Source organism: Lepidochelys kempii, chromosome 9, assembly GCF_965140265.1.
Source record: "Lepidochelys kempii isolate rLepKem1 chromosome 9, rLepKem1.hap2, whole genome shotgun sequence".
In the NCBI taxonomy this organism is placed as follows: Eukaryota; Metazoa; Chordata; order Testudines; family Cheloniidae; genus Lepidochelys; species Lepidochelys kempii.
In genome coordinates this window covers 61,284,130-61,301,775 of record NC_133264.1, presented here as the reverse complement: position 1 = coordinate 61,301,775, position 17,646 = coordinate 61,284,130, and positions in this window count along the sequence as shown.

The following is a 17,646-nucleotide window of genomic DNA, read 5'->3' as shown; positions in this document are numbered from 1 at the left end:
TGGGGAATCACGTATTCTCCTACCTGGACGACTGGTTCATGAGAGCCCAGTCTGAGTCTCAAGTAATTTGCAGCATGACCATCATCCAGTCCACCTGCAATTGCTCAGTCTGGACAAATACATTCTATTTTTTGCACAGGTTCCAGAATCGATCAGAGGTTCTACGAAAGCCAAAGCGTTTCTACCTCAGTCAAGGTTCCAAGCGCTCCATAGCCTGGGCATGGAACTGAAAGCACAGTCCATTACCACAGCGCACAGTCCTCAGACTCCTGGGGCAGCTGACAGCATGTACCTATGTAGTACAGCTTCCCAGACTACGCCTCAGGAGGCTTCAGGAATGGCTAGCATTGGTGTATGGTCCCAATCGACCTTATCTAGGCAGACATCATCCAGAGGTAACTCTGTCCCCTCTGGACTTGGACAGGTTGTATAGGAGTTCCCTTCCTTTCCTTGTAACCATGGGAACTCTGCAAACTCAAGGTTTGTGGTCTTCACAGGGTCTGAGGACTCATATAAACATCAGGAAGCTACATGCAATCCGTCTAGCGTGCTTGGCTTTCTGTCCACATATTGTGAGAGAGAAGCTGCTAGTATTAACAGACAACACAGCAACTATGTTCTACGTAAACGGACAAGGAGGGGCACGTTCATCGCAACTGTGCCAGGAGAGTTCTGCATCACCGCTCCCTTCACCTCAAAGCTGCTTACACCTCCCAGGAGAGCAGAACACATTGGCAGATCACCTGAGCAGGTCCTTCTCCACTCAGCTGGAATAGTCACTATGTCCAGATGTGGCCAGCCACTTCTAGCTGCGGGGGGACTCCCCAAATGGAGCTGTTTGCAACAAAGGAAAAAAGGAAATGCCATCAATTCTGCTGTCAGGGGGCGGCAGGGGTCACAGCCTGGGTCGTGGGCAGAAACTTTCCTACTACCATGGAAGAACTCCCTGCTGTATGCCTTCCCTCTGTTACCATCACTGTCCAGTCTTGTTCAAGACCAAACAGGACCATAATTATCTCATACTATTAGCACCAGGGTGGCCTTGGTAACCCTCCTAGTGTTGTTAGTGAGAGCTCCTCTGCCTCTCCTGTTGGCTCCAAATGTGATTCTCAGAACGATGGCCATCTGCTCCATCCCACCCTGCAAGCCCTTCACTTGACAGTGTGGATGCTTCATAGCTAACCCAATTGGAAAGGGATTGCTCGAAAGCTGTTAAGAAATGCTTCTGAGTAGCAGAAAGCTTTCAGCTAGGCATACTTACCTGGCCAAAGGGAAACATTTTTCTATCTGGTCTCTCCAGTGCAAGCTTCCATCACCCACATTTTGGGCTGTCTGTTGCACCTAAAACATCAAGGTCTGACTGTTCTATTAAAGTACAGTTAGCAGCTATTTCAGCTTTCCACCCTTCAGTAGGTAATAGACTGCTTTTTTCCAACCCCATAGCTATCAGATTTCTAAAAGGGTTAGACACGTTATACCTACAGGTGCAAGAACCTGTTCCCCCATGGGATCTCCACCTGGTGCTAGCAACATTAACGGGACCATCCTTGGAAACTCTCGCGTTTTGCTCCCTACTCCATTTCTCTGTGAAAGTACCATTTCTGGTTGCAATAACCTTAGCAAGGAGAGTGAGTGAGTTAAGACCCTTTCCTCAGAGCCTCTTTATACAGTTCTCCATAAGGATAAAGTTTACCTCTGCCCTCACCCAAAATTCCTGACAACAGTGGTTTCCTTTCCCACAATAACTGGGCAGCTTATTTGCAAACTTTCTTCCCGAAGCGCAACACCCCCCACCCTCCCCCAACACACACACACACACACACACACACACACACACACACACACACACACACACACACACACACAGATGAGGAGAAACTTTATTTGTTGGATGTGAGAAGAGCTTTAGCCTTCTACTTGGATTGCACCAGGTCCTTTAGTTCTCACCAGAGTTATTTGTTGCAGTTGTGAACAGAATGAAAGGCCAGCTGGTTTCCACTCGGAGGATTTCCTCCTGGATTTCTTCTTGCATTTGTCTGTGTTACTAATTAATGTTGCACCATCTGCTAAAGTGTTGGGTCACATGACTAGATTGGAAGCAGTTTTGGCAGGTTTCCTGGTGCACGTACCTATATGAGACCTTGGCAAAGCGGTGACTTGGTCATCAGTGTATCTCTTTGCTGCTCATTATGCCATTTCCCATCAGTCCAGCAATACCACCAGTTTCAGACAGCATTTCAGAGAGCAACAATTGCTGTTCAGGTAGACTCCAAGCCTGCCTCCATGTGTAGCTGCTCGTGTGTCACCTACAGTTTAATGGACATATGCAATTACTCAGACTAAAAATGGTTACCTTCCTTTCCATACTTCTTGTTGTCTGAGATGTGTTGCACGTGTCCATTCCACGACCCACCCTCCTTCCCCTCTCTATTGAATCTATCCTGTAAGGAACAGAGGGGCACTGGGGTGGCTCTGTCCCCTTATATCTGCACCAAGCCACCCTGACAGCTACCGCTGAGGGGAAAAGTTCTCTAATTCTGCATGAGGCACGTGTACACTTACAGTGGATTGGACATGGGTATCACATCTCAAAGAACAACAATCACAGAAAAGTAGGTAACAATTTTTTTCTTTGTTCCTGGATATATACATCTACATTTAGCCATATTAAAATGCATATTGTTTGTTTACCCAGATTACCAAGCGACCTATCCTCTTCATCATTTACAACTCCCCCACTCTTTGTGTTGTCTGCAAACTTCATCAGTTGTGATTTTGTGTTTTCTTCCAGGTCGTTGACACAAATGTTAAATAGCGTAGGACTAAGAACTGTCCCCTGTAAGACTGCACTAGAAACATGCCTACACAATGATGATTCCCCATTCACAATTACATTTTGAGACCTATCAGTTAGTCGGCTTTTAATCCATTTAATATATGCCTTGTTAACTTTATATTCTAATTTTTTAATCAAAATGTTGTGGTACCAAGTCAAATGCCTTACAGAAGTCCAAGTAAATGACATCAACCCTATTACCTTTTATCAACCAAATTTGTAATCTCATTAAATATATATATATATATATATATATATATATATATATATATATATATATATATAATATATAGGTTGACAGAATCTATTTTCAATAAACCCATGATGATGGGCAGTAATTATATTGCCCTACAATTCTTTATTAATCAAGCCCCATATCAGCCATGCCGTTATCTTGCCAGCTATTGATGTCAGACAAGACAAGACTATAATTACCCAGGTCATCCTGTTTACCCTTTTACTTAAAAATTCCCCACTTTATCGCTCTGAGGTTTGACACGTTCTTGGCCCAACATCAGGCCGAGTATTCTTGAAATCACTCTGCAGTGGGGAGCCTCGCTGTGCACAGCTGCAACACTCAGACTTTAGGAACCCCTCTATATTTACAGTAGTTTAATACATTTAGCAAAGTACCAAACTCTAACCCTGCAAGGTAAGTGGAGATAATACAGAATGTCCATCTGCACATCCACAGACTCACCCTTCCCGTCCAGAACACCCTGAAATGTTAGCCATTATCTTCCTCATCGCCATCACCTTCCTCATCATCAGTGGCCATCATCCTGGCACCTCCCATCTCTCTCTCACCCCTCACATAGGATGGGCTACAACTTGTATAATATATTATATGCTTATGCCACTCTATGTAATGCATATTCAGTAGGGGTTTCTCCCCTCTTCCTTGTTTGTGTTTCCTCACCTTTCTAATGTTGGGGTACCCCTCTCCTATAGGTTAGTATATTAATGATCTCATTATCATATATATCAGTTTGTTGCCATGGCAGTCTTGTGGTCAGACATCTGCAGATGTTCCCATCCTAAAACATCTAAAAGCTGGTGTTAGCTCATGTTCCTGTGGTTGGCTGGTGGTGTTATGGACAAATTTCCCCCTTACATACTCTGTTCCCAGTTCCCCAAAACTTAGGGGTGACCGTTAGGCCATTTACCTGTACCAAACTTCATAGGCCTCAAGCTTTATGCTAACTGTTGAAGTCAGTGTCTTACAGAGTACAGGCCTGTAAGTTCAAAATAAAATAAATACCTCAGCTAGCTCTGTGGGCTACTGTTTGCAACTCCAGTTTGCCTGTAAGGGAGCCTGGGGTTGAACAGAAGCTGCTACCCTAAGTGAAAAGCCACATTCTTCTTTGAGTAGTGTCCCTATGGGTGCTCCACTTTAGGTGTCTGTGTGCCCCTGCACCTCTAATCAGAGATTTTTGGTAGCAGTGTCCCCTTGAGCCCCCGCATGTGCTCTCCCTCCTTCATGGACTGCCTGGAGGCTATTTAGCACTGGGGGGGACGGGACCCCTCTCTTTCTTCTTAACCGCCCTTGGCCTCTGACAGAAGGAGCAGTTGTCCCTTCCTTATCTGTTTCAGAGTAACAGCCGTGTTCGTCTGTATTCGCAAAAAGAAAAGGAGTACTTGTGGCACCTTAGAGACTAACAAATTTATCTGAGCATAAGCTTTCGTGAGCTACAGCTCACTTCATTGGATGCATACTGTGGAAAGTGTAGAAAGCATGAAACAATACGTCCTCCCTCCCCACTCTCCTGCTGGTGATATATGCCATCATGTGCCAGCAATGCCCCTCTGCCATGTACATTGGTCAAACTGGACAGTCTCTACGTAAAAGAATAAATGGACACAAATCAGATGTCAAGAATTATAACATTCATAAACCAGTCGGAGAACACTTCAATCTCTCTGGTCACGCTATTACAGACATGAAAGTTGCTATATTACAACAAAAAAAACTTCAAATCCAGACTCCAACGAGAAACTGTTGAATTGGAATTCATTTGCAAATTGATACAATTAACTTAGGCTTGAATAGAGACTAGGAGTGGCTAAGTCATTATGCAAGGTAACCTATTTCCCCTTGTTTTTCCTCCTCCCCCTCCCCCCTCCAGATGTTCTTGTTAAACCCTGGATTTGTGCTGGAAATGGCCCACCTTGATTATCATACATATTGTAAGGAGAGTGGTCACTTTAGATAAGCTATTACCAGCAGGAGAGTGGGGTGGAAGGAGGTATTTTTTTATGCTTTGTGTGTATAAAAAGATCTTCTACACTTTCCACACTATGCATCTGATGAAGTGAGCTGTAGCTCACAAAAGCTTATGCTCAAATAAATTTGTTTAGTCTCTAAAGTGCTACAAGTACTCCTTTTCTTTTAGCATAAGTAGTGTTTGTTTTGTTACCTTTGTTCTCCCTAAAAGTACTCAGGCTAGTGTTTTATTTTTTTATTTTATTCCTTTGGTTTAAAAAGAAAAGAGAAAAAGGGAAAGAACTTCACTTTCCTTCCCTGTCTGGGGGCATTTCCTCCCCACCAAGACATCTAGTAGACTCATAATTATTTTCTTTTTCAGTTTAAAAAAAAAAAAAAAAAAAAGTAAAGAGGATGTTGTTCTACATATTCCTCCCTGCTAGAGGATGACACCCCCTGCCCAGGGGCTTGCTTGGCGCTCTCTGCTCCAAGCGGTGCCTCTCCTGCCAGGAGTCAGTTCCTGTAATGGCCAGACACTCACTGTGCCTGGGAGACCCTCACAGAGGTGCTTTACCTGCCACAGCTAAAACGGCTTGGCAGCCTCGCAGGAGCTGGGAGCTGAAGTTAAAACTCCTCCCTATGGAGAAAACACTTCAGTCTGCAGGGGATCATCGGGATCATCCCCGCAGCCTTCACTTCAAAAGGGGTCAAGTGGTGAAGATGAGGAGAGAGTGAGAGAGGGAAAAAAAAGCCACCAGCAGACTCCCCCTGGAAAGGCTCCTCCGAGCAACTGGCCGGCCAGAGGGGTGTTCCCCAGTGCGGCCATCTCAGCTCCGATCCCTGCAAGTAGCTGGCCAGCCAGTGGGACTCCTCAGAGCGGCCACCTGGGTAGGACAAAAGGAGCAGAGGAACCTCCTGCTGTGAGCTCAGCTGCCCGCACAGTTGGGCAGGGAAGCTCTGGAAGCTGAAACCTGAGAAGGGGCTTCCTGCTGTGAGCTCTGCCCTGCTCTGAGCTCTGCCCTCGGCACCGACAAGGGGCTTCTGTGAGCTCTGTGCTGCTCTGAGCTCTACTCTGGGCAACAACTGCACCGAGGAGAGGGCACAGTTACTGTACCATCTCTAAAAGAGCGGCACAGAGAAGCCCTGCTGTCAGCTCTGCTTCAGCACCCAGACACCAGAGGCTTCCACCCTCATGCTCTGAGGCAATGGTACCATCCCCTAAGGAGAGGGGACAATTACCATACCATCTCTAAAAGAAAAGGAGTACTTGTGGCACCTTAGAGACTAACCAATTTATTTGAGCATGAGCTTTCGTGAGCTACAGCTCACTTCATTGGATGCATACCGTGGAAACTGCAGCAGACTTTATATACACACAGAGAATATGAAACAATACCTCCTCCCACCCCACTGTCCTGCTGGTAATAGTTTATCTAAAGTGATCATCAGGTTGGGCCATTTCCAGCTGGAGGTATTGTTTCATATTCTCTGTGTGTATATAAAATCTGCTGCAGTTTCCACGGTATGCATCCGATGAAGTGAGCTGTAGCTCACGAAAGCTCATGCTCAAATAAATTGGTTAGTCTCTAAGGTGCCACAAGTACTCCTTTTCTTTTTGCGAATACAGACTAACACGGCTGTTACTCTGAAACCCATCTCTAAAAGAGCGGCACAGAGAAACCCTTTGGTACCCGGTGCAACAAAACTCCTATCTAGGAAGTGTTCTGCACCTTCCCAACCATTGATGCCGACTACAGACACTCTTTTGGGGTTCTGGATGAGCCCATGGTAACACAGGTGCTCTGACACTTTGGAGACCTGTGGCCTCAGTATCCAGGGAGAGACAATTACCATACCATCTCTAAAAAAAGTGGCACCAACAAATGTTTTGTACTGGGCAAAACTCTCATTTAGGGAGTGCTCTGCGCAACTATCGGTACTGACAACGTACCACGGACACTCCTGTGTGGTACCAAATGAACCCATGGTACTGCATGAGCTCTGGTACCCTGGAGACCTGATGATAGGGGAAGAACCACAATCCCCATTACTTGGTACCAGGACCCCTGTATCGAGCACATTCTGGCACCCAGAATCGCTCTTAGCACTGGGCTGTATGCTGCCAATACCCCAGTCAGCGGCACCCTTACCCACTGACGAATCTGACACAGGCCAGGAGGAGATCATTCCCTGGCCCCTCAAGGTGGCCCACCACCACACTACAAGGCTCATCCCCCAATTCCATCACGCCAACCGCCCGTGCCTGCCTTCCTGCCTCTCCCTCCCAAGGCCCTATTGTAACTCTTCAGGTATAAACACACACATGGCACAACTGTCTCCAGTGTCTCTCCGAGAGAGTCCACCAGATGGTTTGCTACAGCCTGGCACCTGAGCCAGGGCAGGAGAAAGCTTTTTCAGAACAGGAAAGAAGGGGGAAAAGAAAAAAAGAAAAAAAACACCTGAAGAGGAAGCTACCTCTTCAAAAACACTTCTCCTCATCGCTCCCAGATGAGACTGTGCTGCCCCACCCCTCATCACTAGGTGAAGATTTAAGAACTTTCTTCAAAGTAGCAGCCGTGTTAGTCTGTATTATCAAAAAGAAAAGGAGGACTTGTGGCACCTTAGAGACTAACCAATTTATTTGAGCATAAGCTTTCGTGAGCTACAGCTCACTTCATCGGATGCATACTGTGGAAAATACAGATGTTTACATACACACAAACCATGAAAAAATGGGTGTTTACCACTACAAAAGGTTTTCTCTCCCCCTACCCCACTCTCCTGCTGGTAATAGCTTATCTAAAGTGATCACTCTCCTTACAATGTATATGATAATCAAGGTGGGCCATTTCCAGCACAAATCCAGGGTTTAACAAGAACATCTGAGGAAGGGGGGTGGGGGGGTAGGAAAAAACAAGGGGAAATAGGTTACCTTGCAAGGGGCCACAGCAATGGTTCCCTCAACCCACCCAGCAATATTGTTAACCTATCCAACTGTACTCTTAGCCCAGCAGAAGCTGCTGTCCTATCTGGGGGCCTCTCCTTCTGCCCCTCCACCCCCACGAACATGATACAATTCTGTGGTGACCTAGAATCCTATTTTCGACATCTCCGACTCAAGGAATATTTCCAACATACCTCTGAACAACATACTAATCCACAGAGACCTTCCTACCAACACTACAAAAAGAAGGATTCTAGGTGGACTCCTCCTGAAGGTCGAGACAGCAGACTGGACTTTTACATAGAGTGCTTCCGCCAATGTGCACGGGCTGAAATTGTGGAAAAGCAGCATCACTTGCCCCACAACCTCAGCCGTGCAGAACACAATACCATCCACAGCCTCAGAAACAACTCTGACATCATAATCAAAAAGGCTGACAAAGGAGGTGCTATTGTCATCATGAATAGGTCGGAATATGAACAAGAGCTCGGCAGCTCTCCAACCCCACTTTCTACAAGCCATTACCCTCTGATCCCACTGAGAATTACCAAAAGAAACGACAGCATTTGCTCAAGAAACTCCCTGAAAAAGCACAAGATCAAATCCGCACAAACACACCCCTGGAAGCCCGACCTGGGATATTCAATCTACTACCCAAGATCCATAAACCTGGAAATCCTGGGCGCCCCATCATCTCAGGCATTGGCACCCTGACAGCAGGATTGTCTGGCTATGTAGACTCCCTCCTCAGGCCCTATGCTACCAGCACTCCCAGCTACCTTCGAGACACCACTGACTTCCTGAGGAAACTACAATCCATCGGTGACCTTCCTGATAACACCATCCTGGCCACTATGGATGTAGAAGCCCTCTACACCAACATTCCACACAAAGATGGACTACAAGCCATCAAGAACACTATCCCCGATAATGTCACGGCTAACCTGGTGGCTGAACTTTGTGACTTTGTCCTTACCCATAAATATTTTACATTTGGAGACAATGTATACCTTCAAATCAGCGGCACTACTCTGGGTACTCGCATGGCCCCACAGTATGCCAACATTTTTATGGCTGACTTAGAACAACGCTTCCTCAGCTCTTGTCCCCTAACGCCCCTACTCTACTTGCGCTATATTGATGACATCTTCATCATCTGGACCCATGGAAAAGAAGCCTTTGAGGAATTCCACCGTGATTTTAACAATTTCCATCCCACCATCAACCTCAGCCTGGTCCAGTCCACACAAGAGATCCACTTCCTGGACACTACAGTGCTAATAAACGATGGTCACATAAACACCACCCTATACCGGAAACCTACTGACCGCTATTCCTACCTACGTGCCTCCAGCTTTCACCCTGACCACACCATATGACCCATTGTCTACAGCCAAGCTCTGCGATACAACCGTATTTGCTCGAACCCTTCAGACAGAGACAAACACCTACAAGATCTCTATCAAGCATTCTTACAACTACAATACCCACCTGCGGAAGTGAAGAAACAGATTGATAGAGCCAGAAGAGTTCCCAGAAGTCACCTACTACAGGACAGACCTAACAAAGAAAATAACAGAACGCCATGAGCCGTCATCTTCAGCCCCCAACTAAAACCCCTCCAACGCATTATTAAGGATCTACAACCTATCCTGAAGGATGACCCAACACTCTCACAAATCTTGGGAGACAGGCCAGTCCTTGCCTACAGACAGCCCCCCAACCTGAAGCGAATACTCACCAGCAACCACATACCACGCAACAGAACCACTAACCCAGGAACCTATCCTTGCAACAAAGCCCGTTGCCAACTGTGCCCACATATCTATTCAGGAGACACCATCACAGGGCCTAATAACATCAGCCACACTATCAGAGGCTCATTCACCTGCACATCTACCAATGTGATGTATGCCATCATGTGCCAGCAGTGCCCCTCTGCCATGTACATTGATCAAACTGGACAGTCTCTACATAAAAGAATAAATGGACACAAATCAGATGTCAAGAATTATAACATTCATAAACCAGTCGGAGAACACTTCAGTCTCTCTGGTCACGCGATTACAGACATGAAAGTTGCAATATTACAACAGAAAAACTTCAAAACCAGACTCCAGCGAGAGACTGTTGAATTGGAATTCATTTGCAAATTGATACAATTAACTTAGGCTTGAATAGAGACTGGTAGTGGCTAAGTCATTATTCAAGGTAACCTATTTTCCCCTTGTTTTTTCCTCCCCCCCCCTCCCCCAAGACATTCTTGTTAAACCCTGGATTTGTGCTGGAAATGGCCCACTTGATTATCATACACATTGTAAGGAGAGTGATCACTTTAGATAAGCTATTAACAACAGGAGAGTGGGTTTGTGTGTGTGAAAAAGGGGGGCGGGGAGAACACCTGGATTTGTGCTGGAAATGGCCCACCTTGATTATCATACACATTGTAAGGGAGTGATCACTTTAGATAAGCTATTACCAGCAGGAGAGTGGGGTAGGGGGAGAGAAAACCGTTTGTAGTGGTAAAACACCCATTTTTTCATGGTTTGTATGAATATAAACATCTTCTGTATTTTCCACAGTATGCATCCGATGAAGTGAGCTGTAGCTCACGAAAGCTTATGCTCAAATAAATTGGTTAGTCTCTAAGGTGCCACAAGTACTCCTTTTCTTTTTAAGAACTTTCTAGATCTTACCAAGAGGGTGGCAGACAAACTGCAGATTCCCTTGCAGGAGGTGGCAGATACACATCACAATTTGGTGGAAATTCTGCACACTACCTTCTCATCTAGAACTGCCCTCCCAATTAATGAGCTGATTCTACCAAAGTCATCTGGCAGAGCCAGCCTCCATCACACCAACCAAGTGTAAAGAAAAACAACCCTACATCGCTACTCAAAGAGGCAGACTTTGTTTTCAGCATCCACAACCCAACTCCATCATAGTGGATGTGGTTAATGCATGAAGCAAGCAACATGATGCCTAGTCAGCTCCATATGATCAGGCTTCACAAGATAGCGTATTCATCGACAACAATACTGTTTAGAGTCATAAATGACCAAACTGTCATGGCCAAAACAATTTTGTTAATCTTGGAAAACCCAGGATGTTTCTGAAACATTACTGGAAACACAAAAAGAACAGATTCAGACCATTCTTAGAGAAGGTCAGTTAATAACCAGACTGGTCGTAGAAACACCACTGGATGTAGCTGTTACAGCTGCCCACCCAGTCTCCATGACAGTGGTACTGAGGTGGATTTTTTTTTTTTGTTCACTACACTTCTCTAGATTGCCCAAAGAGCTACAGACTTCCAATTTGAAGGGCCAAACTCTTTGCAGAGAAGACAGATTTTCCTCCACATTCTGAAGGATTCTTGGACCACACTACACTCCTTAGGAATCTACACTGTGGAACAGAAGAGAAGATATACCTCTCAGCCACACCACAGATCACAATCTTCGCAATACTCACGATCTCTGTGCTGTTATGAGCCACAGTGTAAGAGGCCCAGGACTCAAAAGTGAGAACAGTCTGCACCCCAGTCCATGACCTCTTAAACTGCCTCTTATAAGCACTTTGAGCTGATCAGGAGCCTGAACAATGATACCTTACAGCATTGGCTGCCATCTATACACCTGTCACGCCACTCAGAAGTCACCTTACCTTATTTCTCAGCAGTTAGGACCAGCTCTAAAGCAAAGACATTGATTTCTAGCCCTGAACCTACAGGGTGCCTACTTCCATATCTCAATACAACTATCATACAGGAGATTTCCTACTGCTTACCTTTGGGCAGGATCATTATAGGTATAGACTGCTCCACACAGGGTATTCTCCAAGGTTCACTTCATTGTAGTGGCATACTAACCCCTGTACAGTGACTGGACTTTATCAGCACCAACCTGATGCAGTACAAGCGAGAGCGCTCCTCTCACTACCCACATTCACCACCCTGGGACACGTCTCCCTAATATGCTGGGGAGCTCACCTACACAACAAGGTTCAGGACAAATGGCCTTCCACAGAAATGACCTTCCATATCATTCTTTTGGGGCTAAGGGCTGTCAGGAGTGCCTGTGCACAAACTCTCTGCCTTTCATCAAAAACAACACACAAAGGTTATGATGGACTTAATGTGACCTGTATGTTTTGTATAAACTACCAAGGAGCTGCCCAATCTCCCTCCCTCTGCAAGACAGCATTCAAACTTTGGAATTGATGCACCCATCACAATGTGCTCATCTTAGCTGTTTGCCTACAAGGGATACAGAACAGGATATCCAACAGTCTCAGTTGGAATTTTCTCATGACAATGAGTGTATACTGAATTCAGAGGTGCTTCAGGATATAGCCACCCTTTGGGGAACCCGGCCTATGGATCTCTTCGCTACTTATCGGAACAAGAAAGGTCCTTGTTACTGCTCCAGGGCCGGCTTGGGGAAACATTTACTGGCAGTTGCCCTCCACTTCCCAGTGGACAGGGCCCACTTGTATGTCTTTTCCCAGTTTCCTACCCTATCCAAGATTCTGTTGAAAATTCAACAAAACAAAGCGAGAGTTATTGTGATTTCCCCTCTTGACAATGACAAGTCTGGCTCCCTTACCTGACGCAGATGGCAATATGCCCTCCTGTTCCTCTGACATCAGCCTATTCCTCACCATCTCTCTCAGAACAATGAGCTGACCCTTCACCCTAACTCATGGGTCCTCCGCCTTCAGGCTTGGATCTTTCTTTGTTCCAAGGCTTAGAAGCAGAATGCTCTGACAAGCTGAAACACATGTTGCAACACAACCCCAGGTTGACCACTCCACATACCGATCTGCAAAATGGAAACGACTCCAAGTTTGTACCATTCCACATGGACAGACCCAACCTCATCTTTCCTCCCTCTGATTTTGCGCTACATTTTACACACTCGCTTAGCTCCCTTAAGGTACATCTCTTGGTGAAAATGGCTTCCCACTCAGAGCTTGCTCATCCACTAATGCGTAGACTCTTTAAGGGCATTAGGACTCTTTTCCCGCATGTGACACTACCCTGGGACTTTAACCTAGTTCTCAGGGCTTGGACTAGCCCTCCCTCTGAGTCCAGGGCAACTTGTTCTCTCTTACACCTGTCCATGACAACAGCATTTCTAATTGCCATCACCTCAGCTAGGCACATAGGAGAAATAGCGGCCCTGCTGGCACACCCATCATTCATGGCCTTTGTCTTTAAATAAAAAAAAAAAAAAAAACCTATAAGGCCATATCCCAAGTTTCTCCCTACTTTTTCTGCAGTTTCTATATGTTTCCAACAGATGTTTCCAGTTTCCAACAGATCTATCTCACTGTTTTTTCCCAAAACCACATTGTGATAACTGGAAGACAATTGTGCATTGTGACAAAGCGGGACTATTCTTAATATTTCCTCTGAATATTGTGGAGGTGCCTCAGTTTCCCCTATGCAGTTCTTAAGTATCTAGGGGGTGGGATATGGGTGTATGATTGTTGCAGAGCCCTAGAGGGCAGGTGTGTACAGGGGTCTAGACACAGAGAATGGCTGACACCCTGTTTCCTGGCAACTGATGGCCTGGCCCTTCCCCCCTGCAAGGTGAGAGCTAAAGGGTTGGAGAACAAAGGAATCCGGTGTCCTCCTGGCCCGGGAAAAGGACAAAGCCTAGAGGAGGAGGGGCTGGAGAGAGTTTCAGTTTGGGGCTGGTGGGGGACGAGGAGTAGAGTGCAGCCGTGGTTGTCTGGCTCATTGCCCCCCAAAATGGACCCCGCTGAGAGGTCCTATTCTCTGCACCTACAAGCTCTGTGTTAGACCATGTTCCTGTCGTCTAATAAACCTTCTGTTTTACTAGCCGGCTGAGAGTCACGTCTGACTGCAGAGTTGAGGTGCAGGACCCTCTGGCTTCCCCAGGAGCCCGTCTGGGCGGACTTGCTGTGGGAAGCGCACGGAGGGGCAGAGGATGCTGAATGCTCCAAGGTCAGACCCAGGAGGGTGGAAGCCATGTGAGCTGTGTGTCCTGCAGATAGTCTGCTCACACAAAGGAGACTTCCCCAGAGTCCTGCCTGGCTTCGTAGGGAGCAGTTCCAGAGCATTGCCCAGGGACTCCGTGACATGCATATGCTAGATATTAGAAGGACATGAGCATTCTACTTGGACAGGACTAAGGACTTCAGGAAATCCCCTAAACTCTTCCTTTTGTCCACAGAAAGATCCAAAAGCTCTGTGATATCTCCTCAAAGACTATCCAAATGGGTCTCTAGTTGCATTAACCACTTAGCAAGGGTGCAACTTGCTCCCGTCCATACGCACTCCATGAGATCAGTTCCTACCTCAGTCACATTCCATAGGGGTATCCCAACTCCCCAAGCTATAGAGCAGTGGTTGGGGTCTCTGTTCATACTTTCGCAGAACATTATGCGATCACTGAAGATTTGGCCACTGACACCATCTTCGACTCCACAGTATTCTCTGTAGTAAAAGACTCCGCTCCGAAGTCCTAGCCTCGAGTGGTGGGTACTGCTCTGGCGTCACCTAAAGTGGAGCACCCCTAGGGACACTACTCAAAGAAGAAGAGGAAGTTACTCACCTTGTGCAGTAACGATGGTTCTTTAAGATGTGTCCCCCTATGGGTGCTCTACAATCCGCCTTCCTCCCCTCTACTTTGAAGTTCTCTATAGGGCTCTGTGGTAGAGAAGGAAGCGAAGGGAGTTCGCCCATGCAGTGCTAAATAGCCTCGAGGGAGGGAGAGCACATGCGTGGGCTCAAGGGGACACTGCTACCAAAAACTTCCACTTAGAGGTGCAGGGGTACACAGACACCTAAAGTGGAGCACCCAGAGGGACACACATTTCGAAGAACCAGCGTTACTGCACAAGGTGAATAACTTCCTCTTACCAGGTTTTAACTGCTGTTTTAACCCCAGTGTTTGCAAGGTAGACACAGTTGGAGTGCTGGCTGCATGCTGCACAGCCCAGCAAGGAGGGGCTTTGCAGCCACAGGCTTGTCCAGTAGAGCTGCTCTGTGTGACTCAGCTGCTCTGTATGGGGTGTACCATCCCTAGTCAGAGCAAGAGGAGTGAGAGGTCCTAGAGTGATGCAGGAGTGCGGAGCTCAGCCATGCCTGCAGCAGCTTTGATGCATCTAAGGGGACTTCATTAGTCGAGTTCAGGACAGCACCATAGGGGGTGTTTAGTCAGGAAGCCACTTAGCCATATGGCCCTGGAGCTGGGGTCTGCTTCCAAAGCTGGTAGAGCCCAAGCTGCAGAAGAGCAAAGATGATGTTGGGTAAGCTTCCCCCTAGGGGGGGCAGAGCAAGCACTTACCACCCGCAAATTATTCTCAAGGGGCCCTGAACGCATAGGTGCTGGAGACAAGGGAGGAGGGGCCCTGCCCTCCCACTTTTGAAAACCTGCACTTCACACCCTGATTCCTTAACACGCCTGGGAGGGGGAGTGTACTGTGACCAGGTGCCAGGACCTGCTCTGTGACAGGCCATGTACCATGGCGGTGGTTGTTCCTCAGCACCAGGTACCAGCCGGGGAAGCTGGATAGACCCATCAACTGAGGGCCTTGGCTGGCCAGCAGGGAGCTTAAGGGGAGTGCCTAGGGTGGTGCGAGGGCCCCCAAAATGCCCATCTCCCCCCACTAATAGGACCCACAATGCTCCCTGCTCCACAGCCCAGGAAGCAGTGCAAGCGTAATGAGCCTGCATGCCCGGGAGCTGTGTGCTAGCAGCTCAGGGGAATGAACCAGCCTGGCCTGTGGCTGGAGCAGGGCCTCAGGCTGGGTTTCCCTGGGGCAGTGCTGTGACAAGAAGCGCCGTGTTTCCCCTCTAGGTGGGACACTTTGCTCTGAGTCGGCTCCCCATTGAGAGCCCCCCAGCTGCAGGTTCTGTCGCTGCAGCCCCAGCTCTCTAGCACATCAGCCAGCAGCACAAGAGGAAGCGAGGCCTTAGCCATAGGGGCAAAGCATTCTCTCCTGACGGAAGCTGGCTCTGGAGCCAACCTCCAGAGGGAAGCGGGTGACTCCAGTCTCGGCACCTTGGGGAATACCAAGGTCTCCATCTTCGATAGAGCCTTGGCAGCACTAACCAGAGGTTTCACCCCTCACCCAACACAGGCTGACCCCACCCACTCCAGCTCCAGCTTCCAGTAAGCCCACACAGGCCTTCCCTGTTGTCGCTCTATATTCCAGGAAGGTGCTCAGATCCTGTGGCCGGTGAGGCAGATCCTAAGGTAGATGGGCTTCTGCAGGGACCAGAGGGAGCAGCAGCAGCGGAAACTCTGAAAACAGCACTGGCTCGGCACAGTATTAGGCTCCCATAACCCAGCTCACCTGGGCAGTCCCCTCTTCCAGCCAGCCCACACCAGTAAACCCACTTCCCCTCATTGCAGCAGCTCCATGGGCTTGGACAGCCATGCACAGGGGCTGAGGGCTAAGTAGGAATGTGGACCTGTAAGGAGGGGGTGGAAGGGACAGGTGGGAGCCACACTCCAGAGTGTGGTTTGTTGGACCCTGACACTTCTTTCTGTGGTATGGCCAAGGTCGCATCCCCTCTGCCATGCACCCAAGGCCTGGCCCAGTGCAAACAGCATGGACAGAGCCTGCTGCCTTTCTGCCCTGGCTGGGACTGTCCCCTCTGTGGCCCCACAGAAAGCATCTCTCTGAGATGCCTGCACAGAATCTGTCAGCCACTCACGCCAGTGCCTGCTCCCCATGGGAGCCCAGACTGGATTTGCTCCAGCTCCCTTCTCCCATTAATGCTCTTGGTGACATTCATGCCCTTCTTACGGAGGTTACCTTCTCTGGCCCCCTTGCTGCCCTGGTCTGTTTCTGCTCCCCCCTCGCAATCGCCCCTGCTCCCAGAACACCCTTCCTTTTTCCTCCTTCCCCTATAGCCCCTCGCTCAACTCTCAAATCACCTCTGAGCCCCTGCCTCCCTCAAGGTGCTCTGGCTGCCTGTGTTGCTCACATGCTGCTACCCTTCGCAATAGCCTTTGCTGGACAGTGTGGGTGGGTGCAGGAGGGGGGAAGAGAGGCAAGTGGCTTAATGGCCCTGGCTCCCAGCAGCAAAGAGAGCAGGAGTGGGGCGGGCAGGAGTGGGGCTGACAGGATCCAGTGCTACTGCACTGAACAGAAAAATACTTGATGTGGGCTCTCCTGTGCTGGCAGTCAGGTATGAATGGGCATTCTGCCCCTGCAGCTGGCCAGGCGCTGCTACGGATACATCTCAGAGAGTTGGCAGCTGGGCACTAGGTTGCTTCAGATCCAGCATCCAAACAACCCCTGGAGATCAAGCTGGGCAGTAGCTGTAGAGTTCTCACTGGTAGAGTCCCACAGGGCTCTCTCATCTGCCCCAGCCACATTAGCATCTCCCTGCAACCTCAGTGGGGCCCATGAGATGTCATGGCCCCTACTACAGCAGCATAGACGCCTCCCAGAACTAGTCAGAGTCATCCTGGGATAGGTGGAGATATTAGTGATGGGAAGAGAGGATCTGCCCTCTAATCACACCCTAGGGGCACACCTGGGCACATTCCTGCTTCAAGAGGACAGGGTCCCTGCAGCATGTGCAGGGCGTAGCTCAGAGTTCTGGCCCCTGGCTCTGACTTGTTTCATGTGCTCACCGTACAGTGGCTGGAGCTCTGCTTTAGCCCTGGGTTTTGT